This window comes from Hordeum vulgare, chromosome 6H (genome assembly GCF_904849725.1).
Source record: "Hordeum vulgare subsp. vulgare chromosome 6H, MorexV3_pseudomolecules_assembly, whole genome shotgun sequence".
NCBI classification, from domain to species: domain Eukaryota; kingdom Viridiplantae; phylum Streptophyta; class Magnoliopsida; order Poales; family Poaceae; genus Hordeum; species Hordeum vulgare.
This window is the reverse complement of record NC_058523.1, coordinates 401,252,289-401,271,837: the sequence shown is the minus strand read 5'-3', so window position 1 is coordinate 401,271,837 and position 19,549 is coordinate 401,252,289.

Genomic DNA, 19,549 nt, shown 5'->3' with positions numbered 1-19,549 from the left:
AAGCAATGGCGGGCCTGGATTCCAACAAATGGTTAGAGGCCATGAAATCCGAGATAGGACCTATGTATGAAAACAAAGTATGGACTTGGAAGTATTACCTGAAGGTCGAAAGGCTATTCGGAACAAATGGATCTTTAAGAAGAAGACGGACGCGGACGGTAATGTGACCATCTATAAAGCTTGACTTGTGGCAAAGGGGTTTTCACAAGTTCAAGGAGTTGACTACGATGAGACATTCTCACCCGTAGCGATGCTTAAGTCTGTCTGAATCATGTTAGCAATAGTTGCATTTTTCAATTATGAAATCTAGAAGATGGATGTCAAAATGGCGTTCCTTAACGAGTTTCTTAAGAAGGGTTGTATATGATGCAACCCGAAGGTTTTGTCGATCCAGAGAATGCTAACAAAGTATGCAAGTTCCATCGATCCATTTATGGACTGGTGCAAGCATCTCGGAGTTGGAATCGGCGTTTTGATGAGGTGACCAAGGCGTTCAGGTTTATACAAGTTTTTGGAGAAGCTTGTATTTACAAGAAAGTGAGTGGGAGCTCTATATCGTTTCTAATATTATATGTGGATGACATATTGTTGATTGAAAACAATATAGAATTTTTGGGGAGCATGAAGGATTACTTGAATAAGAGTTTTTCAATGAAGGACCTGGGAGAAGCTGCTTACATATTAGGCATCAAGATCTATAGAGATAGATCAAGGCGCTTAATAGGACTTTCACAAAGCACATACCTTGATAAGGTTTTGAAGAAGTTCAAAATGGAACAATCCAACAAGGGGTACTTGCCTGTGTTACAAGGTATAAAGTTGAGTAATACTCAATGCGAGTAATTGCAAGATAGAAAAACGATGAGTGTCGTCCCCTATGCTTTAGCCATAGGGTCTATCATGTATGCAATGTTGTGCACAAGACCGGATGTCAGCCTTGCCATAAGTATGGCAGGCACATTTCAAAGTGATCCACGAGTGAAGCACTGTACAACAGTCAAGAATATTCTGAAGTACTTGAAAAGGACTAAGGAAATGTTTCTCATTTATGGAGGTGACGAAGAGCTCGTCGTAAAGGGTTACGTTGGTGCAAGATTCGACACTGATCCAGATGACTCTAAGTCACAAACCGGATACGTATTTATTCTTAATGGGGGTGCAGTAAGCTGGTGCAGTTCCAAGCAAAGCGTCGTAGCTGATTCTACATGCGAAGCGGAGTACATAGCTGCCTTAGAGGCAGTTAAGGAGGGTGTCTGGATGAAGCAATTCATGACAGATCTTGGAGTTGACCGAGCGCACTGGATCCAATAAATCTGTTCTGTGACAACACTAGTGCCATTGTTTCTAGCCAAGGAACAGAGATTCACAAGAGGACCAGACACCTAAAACGACACTTCAATGCCATCCGCGATTACATCAAGGAGGAGGACAAAAATATTTGCAAAGTGCACGTGGATCTGAATGTTCCAGACCAGCTGACTAAGCCTCTTCCACGAGCTAAACCTGACCAACAACAAAACTGTATGGGTGTTAAATTTGTTACATTGCAAATCACATAGAGATGTGATGCTAGATTATTGACTCTAGTGCAAGTGAGAAAATTTTGGAAATATGCCCTACAGGCAATAATAAAATAGTTATTTATATATTTCCTATTTCAAGATAATCTTTTATTATCCATGCTATAATTGTATTGAATGGAAATATAAATACATGTGTGGATACATAGGCAAAATACTGTCCCTAGTAAGCCTCTAGTTGACTGGCTCGTTGATCAAAGATGGTTAAGGTTTCCTAGCCATAGACAAGTGTTGTTACTTGATAATGGGATCAGATCATTAGGAGAATGATGTGATGGACAAGACCCAAACTATAAACGTAGCATGTGATCGTGTTATTTTGTTGCTAGTCTTTTCCGCATGTAAAGTATACATTCCTATGAGCATGAGATCATGTAACTCACTGACACCGGAGGAATTCTTTGTGTGTATCAAACGTCCCAACGTTACTGGGTCACTATAAAGGCGCTCTACAGGTATCTTCGAAGGTGCCCGTTGAGTTAGCATGGATCAAGACTGGGATTTGTCACTCCGTATGACGGAGAGGTATCTCGAGGCCCACTCGGTAATACAACATCACAAACAAGCCTTGCAAGAAATGTGACTAAATAGTTAGACACGGGGTCCTGTATTACGTAACAAGTAAACATACTTGCCGGTAACGAGATTGAAATAGGTATGAGGATACCGACGATCGAATCTCGGGCAAGTAACATACCGAAGGACAAATGGAATGATATACAGGATTAAATGAATCCTTGACATAGAGATTCAATCGATAAGATCTTCGTAGAATAAGTAGGATCCAATATGGGCATCTAGATCCCGCTATTGGATATTGACCAGAGAGTGTCTCGGTCATGTCTACATAGTTCTCGAACCTAGAGGGTGTGCACACTTAAGGTTCGGTGATGTTTCGGTATAGCTGAATTATTGATGTTGGTAATCGAAGGTTGTTCGGAGTCCCAGATGAGATCCCAGACGTCACGAGGGTTTCCGGAATGGTCCGGAGACGAAGATTGATATATAGGAAGTATCCATTTGGCTTTCGAAGGTTTTCGGGCATTACCGGTAAAGTGTCGGGACTGGCGAATGGGTTCCGGAGTTCTACTGGGAGGGGCCACTCACCCGGGAGAAGACCAAAAGGGGCCCAAGTGTGGTGCACCAGCCCTTAGTGGGATGGTGGCCATCCCAAGAGGGCATAGGTCGGCAAAGTGGGATAAAAGGAAAGGAGAGGAGGCCAATCCGATTTGGGGAAGGATGACTCCTCTTTCTAAGTGGAGTTGGAGGAGGACTCCTCCCTCTCCCTCTTGCGACGGCCGAAACCCTAGGGTTTTCCCTAGGGCGCCGCCCCCTCCCTCCCACCTATATATAGTGGAGGTTAGAGAGGCTTTTGACACAAGACAAAGTGCAGCTCTCTCTTCCTCCGCAACTTCAACACCCCATAGCTAGATTAGTCAGGCACGGCGAAACCTTGCCAGAGTAGCTCCACGACCATCACCGTCACGCCGTCGCGCTGTTGGAGACTTGAGCTACCTCTTCTTCCCTCTTGCTGGATCAAGAAGGCGGGGATCTTCACCGAGCTGTACGTGTGCTGAACGCGGAGGTCCGTCCGTTCGGTACTAGATCAGGACGGAGTTCGTGGGATGGATCGTGATTGGATCGCGAAGACGTTCGACTACATCAACCGCGTTTCTTAATGCTTCCCACTTAGCGATCTACAAGGGTATGTGGATCCGATCTCCCCTCTCGTAGATGATCATCACCATGATAGGTCTTTCATGTGCGTAGGATTTTTTTTGTTTCCCGTGCAACATTCCCCAACAACCACTATTATCATTACTATGCTAGTTATCTCATTTCTATCGCAATGTCTCACTGCCTACCACCTATTATGTGAAGCCTCCCAACCTTACCATGAAAAGCCTCTAACCCCTCCACATCCGAGAAAACCTTTGTTGGGGTATGTTACCGCCCGCTCAACCTTTCTTATAGCATTGCTAGTTGCAGGTATAAGTTGCTCCTATGTGAAAACATGGTTTCCTTCTTATACCACAATATTATTGCTATTTAATTTAATACACATATATACTTTGTAAAATGTGCAAGGCTTGGTATTTTGTCTTGGTGTTTTGTTCCATCTTTGCCACCCTAGTTACTTGTGTACCGGTGTTATGTTCCATATTGAGCGTTCCTAACATGTTTGGGGTGTTATGGGGACCCCCTTGATTTTCGTTTTGGAATAAAACTCTTCCGGCAAGGCCCAACATTGGTACTATTTTTTCTCAACATAGTAATACTGAACATTGTTAGTAAAGCATAGGGCGTCATGAACCCGAGGATTAATTCAACATAATACAGGGGGACCAGTGTTGATGGTGTTGGTCCGAAACAGGTTGCCTTCGGGGCCACCACGAGGAAACTCGAGGATTAGTTTTACTCGTAGCTAGACCCATCTAGTTGTGCCGTGAGAAAGCGATGTGCACGACTCCTATTGGGATCTGGCCTGCCGGGCGGTCTTGCTGGATTTGCTTTACTCTTATCGAACGTCTTGTGCACTGGGATATCGTGGATACCTTGGGCTACCTCAAGGTTGAGGTTTTTCTCTCTAGGATAGCTTGTGGTAGTTTGTGATGGACTAGTTGGAGCATCCCTACAGGGTCAAATCTTACGAAAAGCCGTGTCCGCGGTTATGTGGAAGCTTGGAAACTTTGTTTAACACCCGGTCATATCAAACGTGAAGTAAACTTAATTAAAATATACCAACTGTATGCGTAACCGTGACTGTCTCTTCTCGTGAGCTCTGTATCTGAGAGAGGACACGGTGGGGTTATGTTTGAATTGTAAGTAGGTGATCAGGATCATTTCTTGATCATTATTAGTTTACGTTCGTTTATACGTAGATCACTTCCCTCTTATTTTTGTACTCATAAGTTAGCCACTCAAATAAATGCTTAGTTGCTTGCTGCAGCCTCATCTCTTAACCATACCTCACCCATTAAGCTTTGCTAGTCTTGATACCTTTGGAAATGAGATTGCTGAGTCCCTGTGGCTCACAGATTACTACAACAACAGTTGCAGGTACAGGTAAAGTGATACTTTGTCACTTTGATATGAGTGTGATGATTGTTCTATTTGGAGTTTCTTCTTCTTCTTCATCATCAATCATAGGATGGGTTCCATAACAGCAGCCTGTGATAGCAAGGATGGACGTCGTTTTTTCCGTTTGATTTCGTCCGTAGTTGGACCCTACTCTTCTGGATGGTGATTGAATGTATGTTTGTATTGAGATAATCATGATTAGCTTGTGGAGAGTGTAAGTCAATTCCATATACTCATCCCTTTTTACATGTACTTGTAACGATATCCATTCTTGCAAAAAAACGAGATGCGTTTCTATCCTTGTTGAGGCCCTCGTGTCAAAAATAAGGATAGGGTCGCATGTTGGGAATTACAACGACCACCTATTCAATGAGATCACGACGGAGGTGGACACAGAAATGCCACACACGATCGCGGACGGGAATGTTGCCCACACCGACAACTTCACATAGATTAGGTCGGGCTACAACGACCACTAGGTTAGATCGGCCATGTTGATGTCGATGTCCCCGGCTAAGCGTCCGACTCTGTTGAGGAGTAGGGTGTGGGACACAGATGTGAGTCACCTACAACAAAGAATCTTACGTTTGACAAAGAATAAACTAAAGTCAGTTAATTTTTCTTTGTAAATATAATTCTAAAAATTAATGAAAATGTCGTGTTTTTTTGGTGCATTCAGTTGGATGGCCGGATTCTCAAAATCTATCCGTCGACATGTCTGGACGTGCTCGTGGACATTTGAGGTACATAGAACGATTGGAGATGCCCTAAACAACGCAGTGCGACACACATCGCTATACTTGGCCAAAACTCGGAACGGGACGGTGAAAGGACGTGGATGTCACCTAGAGGGGGGGTGAATAGGCGCTTTAAAATAATTATGGTTTAGGCTTGAACAAATAGGGAATAAAACTAACGTTTAATTTGTCAAGCACAAAACCTAAAACAACTAGGCTCACCTATGTGCACCAACAACTTATGCTTAGCAAGATAAACAACTAAGTGGTAGCAAGTTATATAACAAGAAACAATATGGCTATCACAAAGTAAAGTGCATAAGTAAAAGGCTCGGGTAAGAGATAACCGAGGCACGCAGAGACGATGATGTATCCCGAAGTTCACACCCTTGCGGATGCTAATATCCGTTTGGAGCGGTGTGGAGGCACAATGCTACCCAAGATGCGACTAAGGCCACCGTAATCTCCTCACGCCCTCGCACAATGCAAGATGTCGTGATTCCACTAAGGGACCCTTGAGGGCGGTCACCGAACCCGTACAAAGAAGGTTGGGGAAATCTCCACAACTTAATTGTAGGCTCCCAACGACACCACGAAGCTTCACAACAATGGACTGTGGCTCCGTGATGACCTCAAATGCTCGAGGCAATCTCCACAACTAAATTGGAGACCCCGACGCTAGCGATTGAGCTCCGAGGCACCACCAAGCTTCTAGGACGCAAAAGCATCCACGAAGAACAATTTCTAGGGTACCAAGTACCCAAGGGTAACAAGCTTCTCAAACTTCACTTCCACGTAGCATCGTGGAGAACTCAAACCAATGCAACTAATGCAATGGCAAGAACACAGGAAGTGGTCAAGTCCCTCACACTCAAATCCCTCCACAACAACAAAAGCTATGGAGGAATATGAGAGGAAGAACAAGGAGCTCACAAAGAACTCCAAGATCAAGATCCAAGGGGTTCCCCTCACATAGAGGAGAAAGTGATTGGTGGAGATGTGGATCTAGATCTCCTCTCTCTTTTCCCTCAAGAACTAGCAAGAATCATTGGAGGGATTGAGAGTTAGCAAGATCTAAGAGGGTCCGAAATGGGGGGCAAAAACGAGCTGGAAAGATTGGGAACCATTGGGGAAGAAGACCCCCTTAAATATCCCCCCACAAATCTGCCCGTTATGTGCAGAATTACACATGGGCGTTACAACCGGTTGCTAGGGATGTACAACTGGGCTGCCTATTTTAGTGGTACAACCGCCCAGCCACCGCTCAACAACCGGACCACAACAGAAGGTTGGCCAGCGGTTCGACCTGCCACGACTGCTCGGCACGGCTAAGTCCCAAGCGGTACAACCACTAAGAACACACGTAGTACCGACTATACTAATATAGCGGTACAACCGGGCCACCACCGCCCAACCACCACAGCACAACAGAACCGTGTCCGGTTGTGGGCCGGTGCTGAGCCGGTTCAACCGCCTAGGGGCGGGCGGTACAACCACCTGGGGCAGCGGTACAACCGCTCGAAGAAAACAAGAAATACCACAACTGCCATAACTTCTGCAAATGAGCTCTGAATTGAGCAAACTCAAGCTTGTTGGATTCAGGACGACAAAAGCTATCCAAGAGCTTATGGTTATCTTAAGAAGATACAATATAAAAATTCCAATGATATGGAGATGTGAAACCTCTATGAATGAAGAACCGGCAAAAACTCCAACATCGAAAACATTATAGAAGATGCACATGAACTCCGTTTCCGATGAACTTGAGCTTTTCATAAAGATGACCATAAGCTCTAAAACTCACAAAGAGAAACACTAAGCAAGAACCAAAAAATATGATGCAAGGATGCAAATGGTTTGAGCTCTTAACGGACGATACGATCAAGCTACTCACTTGAGAGCCCTCCTTGACAGTACGTCAATCTATCCTAAAATTGAAAAACCTATCAAGTGTATACCTTGCACATAGTCCACTTGAGCTAGATTATGACGATCTCTCAAGATGATCACCTTTCTTGATTGCGTTGGCTTGATGAAGACTTGTAAATTGCTCCCCCATACCCCACTATGGATGGGCCACTCTTCACCACATCTTCACAAGTCCATTGCCACCACAATGGACGGCAAGCTTCAAGCGATATATCTTCGTGATTCCTCACTTGAACTTGCACACCGCAATTTGGGCGGCAAGCTTCAATTTTCGGTGAATATTTTTGATTCCTTGTCGAGTTATTTTAATGTTTCAATCTTTAATTTTTATATGACTAACATAAGTTGTGTGTGCATTTTGAAAATGTGTTCTAGTATTTTTTTTCATATATTTTACAATATATATCAATATAAACAAACCCAAAGGGGCACATCCAACTCATCTCAAACATCAAGTGAGGTCAGTCCAACGACCTAGGCTACTCCAATGGCGAGCGCTCAGCTCAGCGTGTTTAGCGTACAATTAATATCATATCAAATATAAGAATAATCACATGATTAACATACAAATAATATATTTTTAAACACAATAACATCGTACCTAATATCCACATGTAATTAAGACATTGCTTAATATTACATGCATTCGCGTACACATTTACTAGTAACGTACAAAACACAAAAATTGGAAAAACTCGCGGGACACGATTGCAACATGGCCCCGAGTGTACACTCGTCTTTCTTCGTTTTGTTGATGCAGTGAGAAATATTCACCGGCCCAACATCCGCATCAACAAGCCTTTTTTTAGACACACCACATTCAAAAGCCGAAAGTCACTAGGTAAGAGATACCTTTTGCAAATGTATGCCACTTTCACCTTTTGCTCTTGGTGGAAAATGATGCACTACGCGTCGGCCACTTGTCCTACATTGAGAGTTCTTGTGGGATTTTTTACCATGTATGAGAGGCATGGCATGTATAGATAGGTTTTTTATTTGTATTTTCTCTGTTATTTTTTTAAAATATTATATTTCTTTAACTATGGGTCTAAATTATGAATCGTTTTCACTCTTGAATTTCTCATTCCCTTGAGAACTACTCCCTCTATAAACAAATATAAGAATGTTTAAATTACTACTTTAGTGATCTAAACACTCTTATATTTCTTTACGGAGAAAGTGGATCCCATTTTGATAGGTTTTATTAAATTTGTTTTTGATAAGACGTGTGCTTTAAAACTATACTAATCCGTGCTTCAAAACTGTACTCACTATACTTCATTATTGTGAAAGCTTCACGCGAGAAACATAATCGTGCTTTATAATGAACCAAATATATGATTTTATTTCTTGCTTCACCCAAAAACACGTTGTGCTTCACTTTTTGGAAACTAAATTTGTGGTTTATGCGGATGTGCAACGGTGCTTCAAGCGGAAGTGCGTCTGTGCTCATTTTTGAAACATAAACACAGTTTCGCTTCACTTATGGGAAAAGACAGAAGCATAAACAAGCTTCACCGTGCAGCACAACTGTGTTTTTCACACTCGAAAAACACATATGTACTGCATGTAGAAGCACAAATTTACATAACACAGAGGCACAAATATTCCTCACACAAAAGTACAGCTCCCGCAAGATGTAAACCTAAAAACTTGAAGAATAAAAAAATAGAAAATAAAAGAGTCTACAAGACCCAAGAAAAACCCAAAACAAAAAAAGCAGAAAATGGTAAAAAAAATAAAAAAACATGCAAAAACAAAGTTTGTTTTTCCGTGAGGGTGAGCACCCGCACGTGACACTTGGCGCGCTCGTTTGCTGTCCCATCCCACCGAACCACCCACTGCCGCGGAATTCTTTCAAGGCACTCTTCAATTAGTTGCTCTCTTTAAAGCCCCACAAGCGAAGGACTAGGTGGGGAGTGAATCTTTGGAGCAATCCCATGTAACTGTTTAAGTAACCTAGAGAATGAGATATGCATTGGACATACTAGAACCCTAATTTCCAATCCCGGATTCCTCTTCTTCCCCCTCATGCTTGCTCTTCATCGACTCAATTCATTCCTTTGTATCTAGTTTAGCAACTCGAGTGTTACACTAAGGATATTTTGAATGTCGTGGATCAAAAGTTTAATAAATATTTGGATCATGCGGTCCATACACTTATTGCACTCTGATGACGTGCATCCAACGTCCGTGGAGAAGTCTGAAATCCCACAAATCGAAACCAAATCGATAGGTGATTTGCGGACTTCCGCCATGTCGTGCACCGACACCCAAGTTCCCCACAAAATCCCATCTCTCTTGTTGCGTTCCACACCACATTCATGTCGGTCCAGAGTGGACATGAACAAAACTATCATATCTTTTTGCACAATACATAAAGCCCGATAAACATGTTTTGGGTTGGTACGCAAATAGGATCCCCAATAGTGGGAGATAAGAGATTCATATGAGAAAACATAACTAAACAGGCTTACGTCTGAGCTTCCAAGGATAAAGGTAGATAAACAACCATTTGATCTTCACAAAAGTACGCACTGAAACCCTTACACACTAATGGGTGTAAAGAAATAGAACGCCCCTCTACTAAAGTGGGTTGAAAGGCATGTATCCCTAATGGTCAATGCTGCATGTGGGCCGAATGGCACCACATTCACACCGATGTGGTGGTCGATAAACCTGCCCTTACTTCACGCTTGCACTGCATGTGCCCGCTCTCCATCCCGTGTTAATGTCCGTACAACGGACATGATCGGGCGGGACGATGGAAGGGCTTCTTACCACATTCAATCGGCCAGACTATCCTTCCGCCTACCCTACATTCAGGCTCACATGACAAATGAGAAGCCAACCCCGGAAAACACATCTAAGTCGTTGCTTCGTCCGCCCTTGCGCCTTCTACTATTTAAAGATAGTCGGCCACGACACAAACCGCAACACCTTCGAGCATCATCTCTCTCTGTCCAAGTCGTCGACGTTTTGTTCTTCCTTCTTTGACCTCCGTGGGCCATGGTGGGCCCCACGATGGATGGTGGAAGACCATCACACCGTGACACCGCCATGAAATCATGGATGAGGTGCATGCATGGTGTGCACGATGCACGACCCGCATTATGGCGGGGGAGCCTCTGAGCTTTGTGGGGTAGGAGGGCTCAAATGAGGAGGGCGAGACTATGTACGAGGCGTTGGAGGAGGAGGATGCGTCGTCTTTGGGTTCACCCTTGAACATGCAGAGACGCACTACAACATTGTCATGGCAGGGGCACAACTCAAGGAGCATGCGTCACATGTCCCCGTGTTTCGGATGTTGCACGCGGAGCAGTCGTACGACCAATAGCTCCTCGAGGAGAAAGGCTCGCGAAGGGCCAGATCATCGATGAGTAGGATGTCGCGACCACGCTCGCGGAGAATCCGTGCATCACAGATGAGGAGTGGTGCGATGTATGAGTCCATGCACAGCGCCCGCGCCATTCGACGCCACTGGTGCCAACCACGTCAATGAGGCGGAGCGCGAGTGTAACAGCTCGAAACTGATGCTCCAAAAGATAGCCTTTTTATTCTGTTGTCGTCGTGTGATTTATTTGATTGTCGCATTCATCATCGCATCATATGCTTTGCATCGACACTCTGTTTTAGTCAATTTTCAAAACTTGCATTTGTTATTAGTTGTCGGTTCTCTCCGTTTTTGTCGTTGACCGTTCCGAGACCAACCACACGCGCTCGCGTCTGCAACGTCGTTATAATATTGTTTTAAAAAGTTTCTATAAAACTTAAACGAAATGGGTTGAAAGTACACAAAAGCATAATGGACAATGTTTATCATACCATCGGATCACATGATCCCTCTCGATACACCTTGTACGTTTTGTATGTTGATCAACTTGATTTACTCATTGTCTTAGTCTTGATCAACCTTGTGTCTTTATGACCATTCTTTGGATAATACCTTGAATACCACCTTGGTCATCATATAAACTCTTTGAAACCAATAGATGAACTTCAAAAAAATGTCTATGAACAAATCTTATAAATATACTCTAAGGCAACCATTAGTCCATAAGAATTATCATCAATTACCAAACCACATGTGAAAAAATATGCTTTAACACCCGGGCCTCAGACTAGACCCAAAAATACCTGCGGTACAAAACTCAGGCCCATGCCCGGTCCGACCCGACCTTCGGGCCTAGTTTTTGGGCCAAGCCCAAAAAAGCCTAGCCCGGCCCGACATGACATAGGCGTAAAAATGGATTTTTACATGTCCGAACCCGGCCCGGCCCGACCCATGAATTTTTACATGTCCGAGCCCGGCCCGGCCCAACCCATCCTTCGAGCTTGATTCTCAGACCGAATCCAACCCATGGGCAAGCTCAGACCTGGCCAGGTCCGGAAATTTAGGGCCTGGTCGGGTCGGGCTGGCCGGACCGGGTTTCCCATAGCCACATATAGACGTCGCCCTCCCACAGTTTCGTTTCTTCTCGAGGAGAGCCATTTTTACGGGATCTCGCTATCTAGGAATCCGACGGCACATGCATGCGCGCGCCAGGGCCCAGGGGACCAACGCGGACGGAGCAGCATGTGAGTGAGGCTATGCGGCCCGTTTACCCTTCGTTTCACTGTAATAAGAAAGAATCACGCTCAACGTGTGCTCCAAATTTATGTCACGTATTAACTCGCTGCCTGGTTTGAATGATTGGGTTCGGGTCCATCACTGAAGAACGTGCTCAGGGTTTGCCGATAAATTCAGGGGGATGCCGTGCGTTGCTGGGACTGGAGTGATTCTTATCATCAATTTGATGCTCTTCCACAGCGATTCCTGCGTCGAGACGAAAGCCTGCCGTTGAGTTGCGCGGTAAATATGGCTTGCAATTGCAACCCCTGTCGTACAGTTTCCGAAGAGAAACTGTCCCTCGCGCATACGGCTGCCCAAGTCAGTGAGTGCATCAGACTTCAGACGCATTTCGGTTGTTGGATTTTTCTAGTAGGTCTTTGGCTCAATGCCCAGTTATAATCTGAAATTCTCATGATTCGTATAACTTGACTGCCTGTGGTGTGAGTGGAAAAAGTTTAACTCATACCGCTAGTTAGAAAAGAGCTACATCATTTTATAAGGTGGTCTCTTTTTAACACTTGTAAAAGAGTGAGAAAAGAAAAGTCCCTCGTGCACTCCTTCTCCTCCCCGCTCGTCTCGTCACGACGCGCCGGATCGTGGGCTGTAACCGATTCGGACGTGAATCCAATCCACGTCTCCCCGCCTCTTCTGATCCTGTACGGAAGAGAACGCTGGCGGTTTTACTCTCGATGCACCATATGCAATCTTGTCTTTCGTGTTTGAGATCATGCTAGAATTTATGTGTCTAATTTGTAGATTCGCTCTATTCTTTACTACACTAGTCTGCATGATTAGAGTAACTCCAACTGTCCGACCCAAACGGACAACGATTTTATCCATTTTTCGTCCGTTTGGGTCGTTTGTCGGCTCTGTGTCTGCCTGGTCTATGATTTGGATCGGGAGCGCGCCCAACGCGCCGACCCATATTTGCCCGCATAGCCGGCTAGCCGCCGATTTTTAACAAATATAAACATTTTGCATATTTTTTAAAAGCAAATGAAGTTTCACAATCGATAATAAAATATAGCAAAGTTTTACAAGTCCCCTCTCGAAGTAGTCATTGTATCCGACCATCCCCTCTTGAATCCGGTTTAAAACATGTCTAACCATACGGAAAGGATGTCGGAATTTCTGATGTTTGAACAACGAATTGATTGTGTCAAAGTAGTCCTTTCATAGAAGGAAATGGCCACTCTCTTGGTTGTGATTCAACGCCAGAACAAGCCCCGGAATCGAGCCCCGAATCAACAGTTGCTGCCTATTAAGGTGGTCATGGACCAACACGACATGCAGCATCTCCTCATCGTCGGATGAGGAATCGTCGGAGTCGCACAAAACATTATGAAAAAAGAACTCGTCGGCATAGTCCATTTGTATCTTGCAGCAAACTGTCGAACAACTTGCGGGCGTGGACGACGAAGCTGACCGCAGACAGCGGATTAGGTCGGGGAAGCTGCGATGGCCCGGCGGCGATGCGGCCGGCGGCGTGGGTAGGCGTTGGGCATGTACGGGAGGAGGCGCGGGAAGTGGGCGGCGGTGGCGATGGGGCTGGGAGTGAGGCGAGGACTAACTGTCGGTAGGGACGAAGAACGACCAATGTGCCACCGACTGACGTGCCAAGGATGGAGTACGCGTGTGTCGTCCGCGTGTCCGCGTCGTCCCAGATCAGGCTCAAAATTGGCCCGGAAATAGGTCAACAGGAGGACGAAAAACGGACACGAGTCCATTTGGGTCGGCGCGTTGGGCCGTCTTTTCTGTTGACGCGGATCCAAACGAACGACGACAGACGAAATGGGTCGCCCCGTTAAAGTTGATCTTAGTGTAGTGTATGCTATTGTTGTTATGATTTATTTACTGTTTATTTAGATTAAATTTTATAGTAATTTGCTCATATATTCAACATAAATATGGATCTACTACATTAGGACAGGTGAGAAAGCAAGTGTTCAGTAAAAGTGAAGATGCATAACTTTGTTCTTTCCTGGGACTTTGGAGCGTGAAGTTTTTTTTTTTAATGCAAAACCCAGCTCAGCATGGAGAAATGGAATTCTCAGACCCCTCAGCGGAGTGTCCAAACCACTCCGAAAGAAACCAGTGAGAGAAAATGAGGTGGTCCTCCATCTCCATGGATGGGATGAGTTGATGACTCATGGTGCGCCACTGTGGTAGTATATGTCTCGACGCTCTCTCCCTTGTCACCATATGGAACCCATGCATAATTCCCGAGTATAGATGAGAGCGCATCTGGATCTTCATTTGAAATGCACGACGACGTACGTCCGTCGGGGAAGGAAGGAAGCTGGCCACGGCGAGAGGAGAGAAGAGAAGGGACAGAGGAGCAGCCCTGAGCAGTGGCGAGTCCGAGAAAGCTAGGCCGAGCAGTAGCACTTCCGTACTTGTGCGCGCGTTAATGCAGTGCAGTAGCAGTAGCAGTAGCAGTACTGCACCCGGCCTGGTCTCGGCCCTGGGCTTGCTTGTGCCCCCACGCCGTCCCTAGCGGCGGACGGGACGGGCAGCAGGTAACTTCCGTAGCCGTGTCCCTTGTCTGCTCGTAGTACAGCAGAGAGCAGACTGCCGCAGCGAGCCTGACGACCGGGGACGCCGTTCCCTTGGATCACGCGACGTTTACCAGACAGACACACGCTATCGATCCGTCCATCCGATTGCCAGTCTCGGATTCCATTTACCCCGGACCCCCGTACCCCATTGCGCGCCAATGCCTTCGAAACCAGCACCGGCTGCAAGCCGGCGTCCTCGCCGATAACTTCGTTGCTTCTTCACCAGACCCCCGAGTCCTTCCTTGCTTCTGACATCCTCCTTTCGACCATATGCAAACGTCTCTCCAACAACAATTTTGTCCACACGGACATAGAAGGCTTCAGTCAAAATGGATAAATCTGACCTGTCCATATAAGAAAATCATAAAATGAACCGTGTTCGAAACAAATTTACTAGTCTATCTCTCTTGTGTGGCGCGTGACAGCCAGACACCATACTACACTGTATGGCGTCGGAGTCTTAGGTGTCAAACTACGACCATGCTGGCATCTCCTGTCAGGCCCGACCCCACACCCCTGCAGTGTGACGCCTAAGACAAAGATGTCACATTTATAATGTATGAACCTTGTTTTTAGGCGCACACTTTCAGCTATCTCACCGCGGCTCACCCCTTCCCCCTCCCCACTCCCACACACCTCGAGAACAACACCTCCACTCCCCTAGTTCCCCTCTTCCCCTTCTCAAATCTATTCCCAAATCAAGTAGAACTAAAAGTTTAGTCCGGGGATTTCGAACCCAATCCCTCCCTTAAAGTAAACTCCCCCGATCCCCCCGCTCTCATCCAAAAAAGCTCTTATCTGCTTACTTTTTTGCAAGTTTTAGCAAACCCTAGTTCTTCATGAATTTTAGGATGTGTATGCTTTTGTTGCACTTTGTTAGGGTTAGTCTTGTTTGTATGTAAGGGTTATGAGTATTGGTATGTTAGGATTAGGGTTCTTTGTATGCAAGGGTTAGGGTTATGATGGGGTTAGGTTTGTTCAATATATATGTTAGGAGTAAGGCTTGTTCTTTTGATTATGCGAATGTTGTAATCTTTGGATGAATGCTTATAGAATATATTCTATGTTGTGTTGTTCAAATTTTGAAGGGATGGGAAGACCATGTGTTTATCTTCATCACGTGGACAAGGATGCCTTCTTGAAAGGCAATATTGATCCAGACCCGGATAAGCTAGACATGGTGTTTGAATGTAGTCCTAGCTATGCCGAGTTGTTGGAACAATTACGAAAAGATTTCAATTGGATGGACCCAAGTGATGTTATTGAGTGTGATGGTAGGCATACTGTTCGATTTGGAAGGCACATTCGTTGGAAGACATGCAAGCAACGCTGGGCTGTGTACAAGGAGATGGTGTCCAAATCACTAGACAAGGCTCAAGAGTTATTTGCCATAAAAAAGGTTGATGCTAACTTGCACTTGGATTTGAACCGGGTTGCCTCTCCGATTGTTGATAGTAGTCCTCCACGCATAAACCTAGATGACATGATTGAACCTCTTTTGACCAACAAGTGAGGCACACATTGACACGATTTCGTATATCCAAGATGAAGCATTGCAAGAGGAGAATAATGAGCATGAGGATGATGAGAATGATGATGTTGTTCTTCAAAGTTGATGAGGAAGGATTCATGACCAAGGAGGCCGAGGAGGGTCCATTCCATTTCACACTCCCATGGCTATGCATCGGAGTAAGATGATAACGGTCCCGTTGAATAAGTTGATGAGGAAGGGTTCACTACCAAGGAGGTCGAAGCTTTCAAGAAGGTATTACAGCGGGATCACCAGACACCATTTTTCGAGGATCTTAGTCTTGCGGATGAAGTTGTGGTTGACGAAGGCAAATGCATATTGCTTGGAGTTAGGACAACATCTCACGGGGACAAACATGTAAGAATAGTATTTTGCCCGGATCAAAGTTTAAAACATTCTTAGAATTGAAGATGTGGTTGAATGACTTTCCGGTTATGCATTATCGTCCACACAAAGTTGTTCATTCGGACATCAAGGTGCGTTACATGCTTGCATGTGAGGATCCAGGATGTCCATGGGTTGTGCGTGCAAGACGATGGAAAGGACGGCCGGAATGGCACATTGTGAGTTGTCTACGACTTCACATGTCTCTAGGCAAGAGATTTGATGGCGAGCTTGTGTCACAAAACCATAGACAACTCACCTTCGGTCTCATCACTTACAGACTTTCCAACTCCATCTCCTCACTTCCAACAATGAGCATAAAGAGTGTACAACACCTTGTGAAAGGCCTCTTTCACTGCGAGGTGAAATCGGGAAGGCATGGAAGGCGAAGCAAACCGCATTCAAGGTGTTGTATGGTGATTCGGAGCAAGCATATAACCGATTCCCTAGGTTGTTGGGAGATATGTCCGTCACTAACCCGGGCATGGTTCATGTGGTTGAGCCGTACAGGGAAAAATAATGATTCTGAACTGAAGGATGCTCCGAGTATTTGGCCATGCATTCTGGGCATTTGAGAAATGCGTGAGGGATTTTCAACACTGCCAGCCGGTCATCTCCATCTATGACACCTTTTTGACTAGACAATTTAAGGGCACTCTGTTGGTCGCAATAGGAAATGATGCCAATAACCGGTTGTTGTCTTTAGCTTTTGCTTTGGTTGAGGCATAGACTAATGATAATTGGGAGTTGTTCTTTCATCTTTTGAGAACCAAGGTATTACCATCCAAAAGGGAAATATGAGTCATATTGAATCGCCGTCAAGGAATTCTTAACGCGGTTGACATTGTCATTCCCGAGCATGCTCCTTTGTACCATCGATGGTATGAGGCATTTTTGTTCAAACTTCTATCGGGCATGTGGTAGCAAGGAGTTGAGGGATGATCTTCAAGATTGTTGTCAAGCTTTTTCTGACAAACGTTTTGCAAGATTGTCCTACACTTTGGTCGCAAGAAAAAAAACTCGATGCAGGTGGTCTTGATTTTCCGAGTAGGCATATTCAACTTAGGACAAAGTGGGCACGAGCTTATGATGAATACATCGGGAGATACAGTCATATGACAAGCAACATGGCATAATGCTTCCACCGGGTCCTCAAGGGTGTCCGTGCGTTGCCCGTGATGACAATAGTTCTATACACATTCGACAAGTTGAGAGCATACTTTGTAAAGTACTCAATTGAAACGGACAAGCTGAGTGCGAGAGAGGACAAGCAAAAGTATAAGTACAAGTTCCCACAAATGGTTATTGAATGGATGGAATTTCAATCATGGATGGCTGACTCCCAAGTAGCTACATTATACAATAATGAGGATTGGACGTACCAAGTGAATGAGCCTGGAGGGACCATAAACGATGGCCACCAACATGGAAATCAGGCATTCATGGTACCTTAATCGGAGTGTGATTACTATTGCGGGTGTTCAAGGTTGATTCCTCGCATGCTCACACTTTTACACGACAGTTCACACTAGTAATGTGGACGTGGACTGTTGGGGATATTTCCCATGGTCTGACCCGGCCAGGAGGTTTGACCCGACCCATCATTTGGCTGCTCGTAAGGTCACCTTGTTTACCGGGTCGACCAGGACGACAAGGCCCAAGGCCGAGTGTGCACCCTGGCGAAAGGCGGCTGATGGAGAGGCCTGGAAGGCCGACTCATAGAGAAGGCCCAAGAAGAGCAAAGATTCCCTCACAAGGAAGCAAGACCCGAATTAGGATTCAAGAGAGATTAGTCCTAGTCCTAGTCCTAGTAGGTCTCTACATGTAAGCCTGTTCCTTCAACTTATATAAGGAGGGGAAAGGCACCCCAAGAGAGGTCAGGTCACTAGAGGTTAACTCATTAGAGATAGACACATTAGAAACCCTCGAGACTAGAGGTAGCGATTCCGCCCCCTTGTAATCGAGATCATCATCATTATCAATAACACTAAAAGCATGACATAGGCTTTTACCTCCATCGGAGGGGCCGAACCTGGGTAAACCCGCGTCTCTCGATTTCGACCAACCTCGTTCAAGCCATCACCTAGTTGCAATGGCCTCACACGAGGACATCTTCCGTGACAAAACCACGAAAGTTTGCTGTCCAGATGGAAAGAAAAGCTCTGGGAATCGGCTAGGAAAGGGAGAGTAGGCCGGCTGCCCAAAACAAAAGGTGTTCGGCTTTGTTTTTTGATAAAGTACAGATGAAGGCCACATGGGTGTTGATGCTATGTCTAGAATTATTCAGCACTAGCGTCCACGTTCATCCGACAAAAACAAATCAGGTGCTATTTGTCCTATCTATTTTCCAGTACATACTACTCATCCGAAGATAATTATTTTTGGCATGTAATATTTCTTTACAGGAAAAATGTTTATTACAAAAGTGGCATTATGTTGCATGTACGGAGCTTGCGTGAATATCATCATGCGCTAGCATCCGTCAAACGCCGCACTGGCTGACAGACACACATGCAAGCCGCCGCTCCTGTCGATCGATGCTACATCAACACGCCACGAATGAATCACCATACGCATTGTCTTAAGAGGCCACGACCGACCCATGTGTCTGCGTCGTCTTAAAACGCCATGGCCGACTCACCATCCCCGTCGGCTTACAATGCCAGAGCCGACTCGCCATCTACACCGGCTTACAATGCCACAACCGAGTGTCCGACCGCAGAGGTTTCCAACGCTCCGGCCGACTCGAGTGGAAACGCTGGCTTGCAAATGTCGCGATCAACTACCACATCCGCGCTATCAAGCCGGTCTCGAACGCCGCAGTTGACTCCCACATCTACATCAACACGATGGTGTTCTGCCTGTTTGTTCGAGCCACCTTACAGACGCACACAAACCGTGCTCGTGGTTCGACTTACTCCAATAACATTGGAGCAAAGGAAAAAAATGACATTTGGAATCATGTCTTACGCAACATTGCCAAAACATGCGCCAACCGCCGGTCTCGTTGGGTTACTCAATGGGTAAACGCATTGGTATGTTATCCCTGTGATACGGTCTACTTGAACATATCAAAAGAAACATGAGAACTTTCCATGAAGGAAACATCCCCGGAAGAGCAAAAAAGGGTTGGACAC